Source organism: Euprymna scolopes, chromosome 28 (genome assembly GCF_053919585.1).
Source record: "Euprymna scolopes isolate OS-2025 chromosome 28, ASM5391958v1, whole genome shotgun sequence".
Lineage (NCBI taxonomy): Eukaryota > Metazoa > Mollusca > Cephalopoda > Sepiida > Sepiolidae > Euprymna > Euprymna scolopes.
In genome coordinates, this window is record NC_136509.1 from 7,135,233 (window position 1) to 7,147,732 (window position 12,500).

Genomic DNA, 12,500 nt, shown 5'->3' on the forward strand with positions numbered 1-12,500 from the left:
TAGAAAATAGGGTTTTTAATGTGAATATCAATACACACAAGAAAAACGAATTTATTAGAGTATATATATATATATATATATATATATATATATATATGTATATATATATATATATATGTGTACATATATTTATATAATTATTTTTATTATGCGCAGTAGTACTAGCAGTAGTAGTAAGTGCCGGCGCTATTTAATCTACCGGTTGAAGCGAATTTGTGTTTTATCTCGGATAAAAAGATATAATTTGAGTGATAATTTCCCTATTTTACAAGGAGTATGTAGGCAATGTCACCACGTCCTAACTCTGGACATTTCTGTTACATAAGGAGGAGGAGGAGGAGGAACAACAACAACAACAACAATAATAAAAATAATAATAATAATAATAATAATAATAATATCTCTATTTATCTATGTATCAACTTTTATATGAAATATAATTTTGTGTATGTGTGACTCCGTGTTAGTTCCTACCTTATGGACTCTGAAACAACTGGGATTATGTTTTGAAAATTTCAAACGAACGAAGGTGATATGACTGTGAGTGTTCTTACCTGAGAGTTGTATCAGAATACGCCTGATAAATATCGAAAATTGATAGTCGAAAAAATCCAATTAAAAATAAAATGTTTGATATTGACCAAAGTTTAAACACCCTATCATAATAAGTACGTTTGAAAAGTTTTATCGCCACACATGAAGAAGACCAAGCTCATAAAATCAAATGTATATGCTTTTTTTTTTAAATCGAAATGAATGTTTCTTTTTAGAAACCATTTTAACCATGATATTGATTTTAGTATTTTACTACGTTTAACGTTCAGTTGTTATATATAAATACAAATAACGCAACGGTATCTGAACTTGATCATAGTACTAAGGATTCAGGGTTCGAGCCTTAGAACAGACAAGCTACGCTGATTTGCAGTGGTATAACATACATGGGTACGTGGATAACACTTATGAGGCAACTGAAGAAATGAAATAGGCGGGAACGAGGGCCATTGAGACGCTCACCCAAGGGGATTTTCATGGACCCTCCCACCCAGAAGTTGTTGAAACTGTACTTCAAGTGCATTGCAGCCGGTGAAGATTACTACGGAGAGAACTAGAATGTCATATGTTTCCTATTAATAAAAGTTGCCATACAAAAAAGTCTGGAACAGTTTTCTATTTAAGTTGAATAATTGCCTCTCTACAGTGTATAGGCTACAATACATTCTAGGCTACATTTTACCGTAGAGAACTTTGTTTTTTATCTTTATAAACTTCTTTTTATATAATGGCCTGAATTGAAATTTTTTATTGCAAATGTCCAGCGACATGATTCAATTCGACTTGGAAAAAATATTCAATTGAACCGCGCAATTGCCCTATCAAAGCACATACCTTTCTTTTAATATGATGCGCCCTCCTGCTCGTATGCTGATATAACTTCTTAAATTTACTATTAAATAAGCATGGTTACTTTGATTTTAATTGGATTGTCCCCCTCTTTATTCTGATTTTTTATATCGGATGCATTCCCTTAAAAAAACCTAAGCAGGATCTAATATCTATATATAACATTAGCGTGATATTTAAATATTTATAGATATAATCCTTTGTTATAATAACCGCTATATTTACTTTATTAATGCATTCTTGAATGATTTTTAACGTGCTTTTTTTTTCTTTTACAGGTAAGTCAAGGCTAAAACGATGACGTCTGGTAAGTTCGTTTATTAAAAATATTAATATTAATTTTAAGATCACAAGGAATAAAATGTCTTTGTCTTATTGATAGCTGAAACTCTATTATCGTTTTAACGGAGTTATTTTTGTGTGTGTGTGTGTGATAAATTGGCTTAACATTAAAAGGGAATCATAGCATAATTATTTACAGCAATACGTCATCGGAATAGAATTCACCAAAGTCATCACTAAATAGTTTAACATGAAGTGTTCCCAGGTGTCTGAGTTATTACACGTATCCCTATATTTTTATTACTCATCCTTTATTTACGTGTTTTTTTTTTTTACTGTTAGGTTATCAACTCCGAAGCTTACATTCCTTCTAGCAACAAAATCTGCACTTTACTTATTTTTTTTTATCTTTAGTTGGCAAAAAAGAATCCTTCCAGATTTCAAATACTTGCCTGCAAGTTTCATTTGAATACAATCGACACAACGCTTGTGTAAAGATTAGAACTCGCGAATAAACATGTAAATAAGGATAAACGTTTACAATGGCATGCATTGGAAGAGAGACATTGGGAGCATTGAAAAGGCTACTGCGAAGAGGGGGGTCCCTCTCTACTGTGCCAGAAAGTTACGTACGTCTGAATGTATCCTGTCCCCGTGCAAGACCATGATTCGCCCATATATGGAGTATTGTTGTCACCTTTGAGCTGGTGCATCTGCCCTAGTCTCACACTGTTGGACAGGGTAAAAAATTGAGTCTTCAACTTATTAGGTTCTTAACTGTCATCGTAGCTTCATTCTGTGTCCCACCGACGAAGAGTTGCATGTCTTTTCCTGCTCTACAAGTAGTTTAATTGAGAATTCTCCTTCGAACTACAAGCCTTTGAACCTCCTCGATGTAAATGCACCCGTCAAACCCGACAAGCACAAAGTCCCACCCTACACAGTGGATATTCCTAGATGTAAGGAAGCCTTCTAATCCAACAGTTTCTTCTCCAGAATTGCTAAACTTTGGAATTTCCTTCCGGGTTCCTGCTTTCTCACATGCAGAAGTTCAAATGTAATGTGAACAAACATCTTTTTTCTCAACTCCTTCACAGTATCCCTACAACTTATGTTCCTGATAGTAGTACCTTATTTTAAAGTGGCACCGTATCTTGTTTAGGGTGAAAATGTGATAAAAATAACTGTCTCTGAAACTTGAACGCTCATTCTTTCAGAATTTTTTCGTACGAATTTAGTCGAATTACCTGCGATTAATTTGTGTCATCTTTATATGGGTATATACCTACGCACTCTATTATTTTTCTTTTTATCGAGAACATTTCCAATTATATTATATATTCATATATTTTTTATGTTCTATTAATTTTTAAATCCTTTGAGGGGTTTCATAATTTTCATTCTTTTGTCGTCTGTTATCCTCATCTTTATAATTGTTGTTATTCCACCCCCTTTCGAACAACTCATTGTTTGCCCATTTTGAATAAAAACACAAGTTCAAACAGTGTTTCATTTTGCACGGTGCAAATCTGCCCTTTAATTCTAATTTCCCTAAACTTTATGTATGATATCATGTTTCTCAGTGTTCTAGCGCACGTTTAATTTTATAGTTTTCTCATTTCGTAGAATTACCTTCCCTATCTGATACATTTCATTTATTCATTCATATGTATTCGTATACAAGAACCTTTTAATCGTAGATTGACAGTTGAACCGTGTTGTTCAGCGCGATGGTTTGTTTTAAATTTTAGAATACTTGGTTTTGTTCATGCTTTTAAATGCTGCTGGCCGTCAAATTTTTATATGTCAGTTAAAAGTAAAATGTTTAATTTTTCAAACTCATCTGATTAAAACGAACAAATCTAAAGTCTTCATATTGATTTCTTGGAAAAATTTTTATAAATAAATCCTAAAAATGAATATGAAAACGAAATATCTAGTAAGGATGGGGGATCCTCTTTCATTTTTATACACACCAAATTCTGAAGCCGCCTGAAATTCGCACCAAATGATTTAAAAAAAAAAAAATGCATGACTAATTAGTTACAGCTAATCCAATGTACAAATAGATCGATAGATGGGCGATAAGAAAATTTATAAGAGGATTCGGAGTTTCCAATTTCCACAAATAAAAGCTGAAACCGACTTCCAAAACTTATTTATCCCACTCTGTAATAAAACATCGGATGTGGAAACCTGATTAAACAATATATTAGAAGGAAAAAGGGTTACAATGCTGAACCTTAATTTGTAGATCAGTCTTTGTAGTTCCCAATCTCCATTGAATCTATTGTCGAATTCGCGAGCTAATACTGAATGTTAGATAAAATTCCATGCTATCTGTATTCATATCATATTCATTTCTGGTTAGCGAATTTTATATTAAATTACGACCACGTATCAATCACGATTAACTTTTCCATCAATCAGTAGTGTTTTTTTAAATATATATTATGCATTTGTATGTCTGTATTTAGAATTAGAATCGTGAGAACATTCTTTTTTTAGTTATGTTCTGCAAGTTTCATTAACTGCATTAATAATTAAATGAAAACAAAAATTATTAAGCTGAAGCTTAAATTGTAAATCAGTCGTTGTAGTCCTCAAGGTATTTTGAAATACTTGTACCTCCCCGACGTAACTGAAAACACTTGTACCTCCCCGACGTATCTACCCCCGACAAACTCGACAAGCTACTAAGTCTCATCCCTTTACAGTAGAAATCCTTAGGTGCAAGAAAGCCTTTTAATCAGTATTTTCTTCTCCAGAACTGCGGGTCTTTGGAACTCCCTTCCGGGAGTCGCTTTTTAAACTGCACTGATATGCAGAAGATCAAGTGTAATGTTAACACACATCTTTCTACTCATCTCGCTTCATAATGACCCCGCTAATTAAGTCCCTGATAGTAGCCCCCTGCTTCAAAGTGGCACTGTGCCTTGTTTGGGGTGAAAATTAAATTTAAAAAAGAAATAAGTATCGAATTCTCGAGAAAATTTTTTTATTTATTTTTTTTTTTTTACATAGGCATCACCACATTATCAAGGCCAAGAGGTCACTCAAGGATAAGGGTTAAAGAATGTACAGTAGAAATTGGACAATATAGTAATCATTAGTAATGAAAATTTGGTAAATTTGATAACTTATATGGAACGGCTCATCAAGAACTTATTTACGTTAGACTTGAACACAACCATATTGTAGTCAGCCGGAAAGCAGGAAAACAGAAGACAATTCCACAGGCGTGCAGTTTTAAGAAAGAAGCTTTGTTCATGGAATCTACGTTTAGGTTTAGGCACAGATAAAGAGTGGGGGGGAACTATTGATTGCGTTTACAGCTATACGAGTGTTTCTTGTGAAAATTTGGCGAAGGGGGACCATAGATTGAAGCTCAGTCGAACACTTTCCATGAAAATAACGATACATTTGAGACAAACTCGCAACATCTCTTCTGTGAGATAGAGGTTGCAAGGAGGAGAAAAGGGCATCTCCTACGGGGCTACGAAGTCTATTTTGAACTAATTCCTATTTTTCGTTTTCATATTAAATTAAATCACAACTACGTCGAAATCGCGATAAGTTTTTCCATCAGTATTTAGTTTTGCTTTTTTCTTTGGTAATTTTTACTAGGATTTTCATCATCAGATTAATCTTGTTTTGTATATGATTTTTTTCTTGTTACCCTTTTTAAATAAGCAATTTGCGTGGTGATTTATTTAATTGCGTTATGCTTATTTTAATAGTGGTCATTGCTACTCCAGTTTTTATCCAACTAATCTTTTCGCCTGCTTTGTTTAGGATTGAAACCGCTATCTTTAGGCGAGAAAATAGTGGGTTAATCCTACTTAAAGCAGCAGAGAAGCTTAGATGACCAAAACGTAGTGAGACACTAATTACTGGGGATACAGTTTCAGGACTCAACATTCCTATTCAATCGCGGTTAATCAACCACCCTCAGACGACGGTTTGGTTTAAACGTGGTAAAACCGCGGCAACTATGATGATGAATATAACAGCCCGCAAATAAAGAAATAAATACATTCCTATTTTGGTTATGTTATGTTGCTGAGTTCGCCAGAGTTCATTAACTGTTCCATTCCGATAAAAATTAAATACATGAAACCAAATATAAAAAGAACACGAATAGAAATAATAGAAATTGTTCATCAGATACTAATCAACCTACTTCATTTCTCGAAACTTTTTTCACCATCGACAAAAACGGACAGATGGTTTCTGTAATCCGAAAATATTCTTAATCCTCATATATATATATATATATGCTCTCTTTCTCTCAATCAAAGTATTGATTTTTAATCAATATAATTACTTACTATTTTCAGACTGTTTATAATTGGCGTAATTAAATTAATTACCTTGCCACAACCGCTAATTGCTGTACAGCTCGGACTTGTCATTATTTTACATAATTTGGATGAGGAGAATTTCTTGGAATCGACTTCTAGCACTAATTACGGGCAACAAAAAGACATTTCTTCTTGATGTTGTCTTTTATTTTTCAGCCAAAATGACGATCAGATATGCCAATTCGATGCGACGTCTTTTCATCTGAATATGTTCGTCTGAAAACAAAATTCAAATGCGCAAAGATTATTCATATTTGTTACTCTTCCTCGGCGTAATTGTTTGCATTTAAGAATTAAAACACAAAATGAATTCTTCTAGAATAATTTAACAGAAAAGCTGATCTTTTGCGCATGTGTGTGTGTGTGTGTTACGTGTACGTATCTTTATAACAGGTTTGTCCGCCTCCAATCTATATACTTTTTAAAATTTTTATTAGCAAACTAGTAGAATTGGCCTTGCCCTGTTATCGATATGCACAATTATATTTTAATTTAGCAGATTTTGCACTTCTTATTACGGAGCAGATTGTCTGATGAATATTATATTGTCTCTAATATATAGGACTGATTTGGAAAGTTTAAAAAAATGATTTAGGTGCCATCAGCTAGAATCGACACCAAACCAAGTAGCGCTCGAACCTCATTCCCTACTGTTTAAGCTATCGACATATTGATGAGGCAATTTTTTATTTAAACAACTTCAAGGTAGGAATTAATTTGCGCATGCGTATAAAATAATATAAATATGTCGCCAAGTGTAAAGGGCTAATTTGCAGTTTTACTTGCCGACATATTTCTCTATGCGTTAAACATTTATCGAAACAATGCGTTTTAGTCGGTATAAAGCATATTTTGTTTGATTACGAATTCTTTTGTATTTCCGTCCAATGTGGTTAGAATTTTCCCGCTATTTTTCTTAGAATTTATTATACACAGACATCGACACTTACAACAGAAATCATTTGCATTTTCTTCCTTTACTGAAAGTGGTTGCGTCGAAAGAAATGGATTCGAACTTGGCACGCCCAGGTTGTCAGTCTGTAGCGGGAACCATTTAGCAATTGCAATCTTGCTGCCACTGATGCATATAGAGCTACTGTGATTCGGACAGCTTGATACGTAAACGACGAAAGCAGGTTGAGCCGCAAGATGGCATTTAAATCTCTGCATGTTGGTAGACTAGAAAGAGCAGGAAACTGGAAAATGTTCAACCGGGAAGTGTTTCGGGGAAGGCTGGTATCAGATTAGAAACTCTACCAGCAATATAGGGGCGAGATTTTGCATGCAGTCAAGCCCTTACCATGAATTTTGTTTGAAAGCGTACAAGTTGAAGATTTTGTTGAATTAATTGTAAAAAAAGTTCATAGATGCAACACTGTTATGATACGAAAAGCTGGAGAAAAAATCTTCACTCATTTGGTTAGAATGTTTTCCATCAATTTTAAAGGATACACGCTGGCGATTGCTGCACTTACGAATAGTGTCGCTACAGCGATACATATAGAATTCAGACAGATGTGAGACAATGTCTAGCCTGGGAAGAATAATCTTTACACGTTGTAGCTCAGTTTTTAAGTGCAATTTTATATTTTATTATATATATTACGAATGAACTTGGTATAATTTTATCAACCTGTAAAGTTTGCAGGTTGAAACAAGTAACGTAGAAAGCAATACAAATGACGACTCAACACACAAAGGTAGACCAAATAAGAAGTGTATTAGGAAAAGGTATATTTACACGATATTTACATAATGGTGTCAAATAAGAGAGTCTTTGCTGGACAAACATATCTGCTCTCGGCGGACTTCGGTGGCTTCTGGTGAACACACAATCAGAATAACTGAGTCTTCCTGTTTATGTGTAATTACTATCCATATATGCAAATGAATGGGTGCCACCACAACACACCCCTAAAATAATAAAAGTATGGCCGTTTCTTCTTTTAATTATCGATCTTATAGAAAACCAAAAACCTGATTCCTATACAAATATTTCTCACGATTCAAAGTTAATATTGCAGCATTTCTCGAGCTTAAATACGCACATTTCGTCTTTAGTTTGGAAATATTTTTATGAAGCTGCTTTCTCTCACTCTCTCAGCTATGTTATCCTACGGAGATAGTAGCAAATAGTCCCTCCTCCTGAGATTTTCTCTTACCAAAAACCTCCGAATGATCCAGTGGTTTCTTTAAAGTTTAAGACGGTTGGTTGGTTAATTGGTTGTTTTTTACGGCGTATCAACCCTTTTCAGGTCGAATCCAATGATTTTGAAGAACATTTATTTAATAGAGTATATTTGTTTTTTGTTTTTTTTAAGTCGGTTTCTTTTTAATCTATAGTTGGAACCCTAACAGGTACTACCAGTCCGGGTCACAGTGGACCTGCGAGCAATGGCAATTAAAGGGTGGTTTCACACTTCCCAAAGCCCGCAAGCTGGGGCCTCACCACCGGATATGGTTTAAGTTCATATTCAGGGGCAAATACGAAAGAACACTTTTATATATAGGAGCTGAGATAAGCAACATAATGTTTTCTTCTCAGATCGATATTTATAACAGGATTTCACAACATCACCCCCCTTTTCTAGCAAAGCCCGTACATTCCTAAATAATATTACGAATAGTACTTTTGTTTTTATTGCATTTGCTTTCTTACTGTTAATATTTTTGCTGTTATTCTTATTGCTTTTATTATTCTAAACAGTTTCACTTTTTGATCTGTGCTTACTTGAATCTATTCGTTAAACTCACGTAAATCGAAGCATTCTTCTATTTCCTATCATTATTATTCCAGTTATCTTTTTTTTACATTTACTATTATTTTTATATAATTTTCATAGACCCATACATTATTGTATAACGTTATGAAATTGACTACCTTCTTTTGATGTTAAACTGTTATTAATATTAATGTTATTATAATTAGTGGTAATTGTGCCTCTATTAATATCACTACGTTTATTATCATTGTTTTGTTAGTTTTTGTATAACTTTATTAAATTATAAGTATAACTACATTGATCATTTATCGATTTTATTAGTTTAAGTCAAATAATGTGCATGTACTTTCTTAGCAGACAATGCAACCAAATTTAGTTATAATTGTCGGAAAGTGTATTTACTTGCTGTCTTTATTTACACCATTTATTTTGTGGCTGCACCTATTTGGCATAAAAAGAAATGTTTACGCACACGCATTATACAGTTTATATCAATAGCACATATTTTCAATATATTTAAATTATTTCACCGCATCAGGGTTCAACATGCAAACTTGTATTTGGTGTTTAAATAAAACTATGGATTTATTTGGTTAATGATGTACATGTTTGAAATACAAAGTTTTATTGGTTGTTCGGTATTTTCACTTAAAAATTTAACCAAAATATATCTGAACATTATTATTATCAGTTCACAAGGTACTTCCACACAGTTCATAAAAGATCTCATTGAAAAAATCAAAGATCTCATTGAAAACAGCTTGTGATGTTCCCTGGAAGCTGAGTGACAACAAGTCACCCCATATTTTCCAGTACTCCTACTTCATTCGATAACATTTGCAAGTAAATTTGCATTATCACCACAGCTGCTAGCAAATGATTTCTCGTTGGCATCCCCAAAGCCCCATTTCTCTTCTCCCTTATACCGTGGAGGTCTAGTCAGTGCTCACTCCTCGTTCTTTCCTTCCTCCTTGACTACATGGCTATTTGGTTTTCTTTTCACGTAGTGTTGGTCATCATTAGTCCTTTGGGTGTAGGCCACTGTAGCTGATCATGAGTTTCCTAACCTTCTATTCGAGGTGTCTCAAACCTTCTTTGGTGTATCCTATGAACGGCCCTGATCATCCTATTAGTGATACTCCTGATGTATTTATACATATTATAAGATATATTCTATATAATTTAGTTTCTAGAAGTTTTCTGGTTCTCCTGAGGAATTCCTTTCCAATTATCTCTTTCATTTCTGTGACTTTTATGGTGTCTGCTTCCAGAACTCCCATTGTATGTTAATTTTTGTCATGGATTGTCTTTCAGCTGCCAATTCCAATCTCCATGTTGCGTTTTCTATTACGTTGATTATCCAGCTCGCTATTTTTATACATTTTTCAACATTCTATTATACATGTTTGCGAGATACTGCCATACTCCATTATTATTATTGGCTCACATGGAGCTTTCACACAAGTCAACAAACGATCGGTTTGGAGACCTGTGGTGTTCTCTGGACGCTGAGTGACAACAAGTCTCCCCAAACGTCCAGCTCTCTCAACCTCTCTCGATAGCATTTGCAAATAAATAAATGTTTTCTCCTGCCCGACACATATTAGGGCTTCTGTCATCAAATTTTAAGTCAGATTTTTACTATCATCACGAAGTATGTCCCTTGTTTACTACTGCGTATCAAATTGTCTATAATACCATAGCGTGATTGTAGCATATTCTCGATTGGGCAGACTTTTTTTACCACTAACGAAGCAAATATTTAAAATAGTATTACTACAGTTTTGTTTGTCAATAATCTAAATGGTCCTGTATTCATTTTTTGGACTGTTATATTCGTCTTCGTAGTTGGTATTTCCTAACTTTTCGGCTAACTCATTGTTTGGCCTCCATTAAAATGGTTAACTGCAACAGGAGAGAAATGATAAGTCTTGTAATTGTATCTCCAGTAATTACTGCATTTCATAGTAGCCCTTGTCTCAGTACATGTAAATAAAAAGAAAATGTTTAAATAATCAATAGAATAGAACACGGAAAAGTCAACTATAAATATCTAAAACTACAAAAACAAATTCGCTTGAAAAGAAACTGCTTGGATAGTTATGTTTTATCTCTCGAAGGATAACATTCGCTTGAATATTATTGCCACGATTGGATTAGTGCACGAACAACTAGACACAATTTCGTAGTGAAAATGCAAGCTCTAGGAATTCTATCATAGTCCCAGAGTTGTATACATGTTCTTGCTATTTATTATTTGCATATACCTCATCAACTAAAGGTCCTCTTTCCATATAAACGAAGAAAAAAACTCGTAAACTCCTGAGAAGCTGCTAAATTTTTGTTCTGAATTACAAAGCTACGTAAGTTATTTACTGTGATAGTTTCTTTTGTTATAAGAAATCCCTTCTTCCTTCTTTTTTCCTCGAGAACACACCTTCCATAAATACACAAGCATTAAGTTGCCAAATGCAACCTTTTAAACCTGGTCGTTAAACAGTACGTCCTTCAAATTATTTGTGCATCAAGTATTATTGCAGCATCTGGGTTGGTGCACGATTTACTAGACACTGTTTCGTCGAGAGGGTGCACTGGCTGACAAGATCTTGGCACCGTATCATAGTTTCGGAGTTACATATGTGTTTTTGCTTTCAAGTATTTGCGTACGCCTCGATCTACTTAAATAGACAAACATACTATAAACACACCTGATGAGCTACTAAAGTTCACCTCTCTATTTCAGAGGTCCGTGGCGTATCTCCTGTGATTGTTTCTTTTCTCGAATCGATTATAACATAACCTCCTATCTCGATCGATGTGTAACAGCATGACGCGCGTATTGAGAAAAAAGGGAAATGAGCCCACGCGTAGGAAAAAATAAAGACCTTAAAAAGGAGATCACGTTACAGACAGCGATCACGTTCGATATCACGTGAGAAGGGTAAATTACGCCCGAAAAGATGATCACGTGATGGACGACACAGCGGTGACGAGAGAATAAGGGAATAAATGCCGATGTTTAAAGCAAAAGCGAATCGTGTTGGTTACCGTATTACGTGTTGGTTACCGTACTACGTTTTCCTGACAGCACACCTTTCATAAATTAAGACATATTTTGCTGCCACATCGAACACTATAAACTTGGTTTTAAAACCATGCACATTTCTGGTTCAATGGGTGTATGGCTTTTGAGATAAACGAAATCAATAATAAAAAAATGTCCTGCACTCATTTAATTTTCTCATTGCAGCACGAAGCTAAGCCATGGAATACAATGAGGAACAATATAATTACCGCCATAGAAAAGACGACATGATTCCATTACCGTTTGATGAAATCGGGTTTCTTTTTATTTATTTATTTTTTGGGTCGCAAACCATCTATTAGTTGGCGACTACAAAAGCGATAGAAGCTTTCTATCACGTCTGAAAGTGACACAATGTTCAACACGAAACATCAGAGACGCGCCGCTGTTTAACTCATCCTCTCTAGCAATCCAAGTTGTTATAACAGGACCATTGTAATCCCCCCTCAAAATGCATAATAGGGACGTGCCAAGAGTGATAAACAAAGGTTGCGGCCACTGTTATGATTTTTAGCTTGGTTTCAAGTGAGGGCCACATCATGCGACCTCACATCTTCAAAGCCCGCTTAAAAGACAAACCCAAATGGGCCTCGATGTACTAAAGAGTGTGGTGATTCGCTGATGCAATCTGTGGGCCGCTGG